Source organism: Penaeus monodon, chromosome 29, assembly GCF_015228065.2.
Source record: "Penaeus monodon isolate SGIC_2016 chromosome 29, NSTDA_Pmon_1, whole genome shotgun sequence".
Taxonomy (NCBI): Eukaryota; Metazoa; Arthropoda; class Malacostraca; order Decapoda; family Penaeidae; genus Penaeus; species Penaeus monodon.
The window spans coordinates 29,420,658-29,421,112 of NC_051414.1; positions in this window are offsets into that span (position 1 = coordinate 29,420,658).

Genomic DNA, 455 nt, shown 5'->3' on the forward strand with positions numbered 1-455 from the left:
GGAGGGGGTTATGGTCAGTGTATATAGCCTGAAAATGCGATTTGTATTAACCACAATACCAATTAAAAGAACACAGAACAGATAAAGACCAGATTGATCTCCCTCTTGCATCACCAAATCAAGACCTCTTATCCGAAACCCAATCACACATAACAACCCCACCAGTAAAGAAGTCGTAGCGAAAATTCCCGAAAATCCCTCATACACCCCCCTCCCCTTCTTAAAAAATCTCAACGACTGAAGTGCCGGGTTAATCTGTAGTCAAATCACATGCACAGACCACGCTTTATCATCAAACTTACCAGCGCTGGTGACTAGGGAGGTAGGGGGGAGGGGAGGGGGAGAGGAATAGGGGGGAGGACCTGACACTGGAAAATGTATTAATAGCCTTGACAATATCGTCGCCCGATGCCGCGCCATGTTGCTGGTGATGAAACAGGAAAATGTGGGTGGAA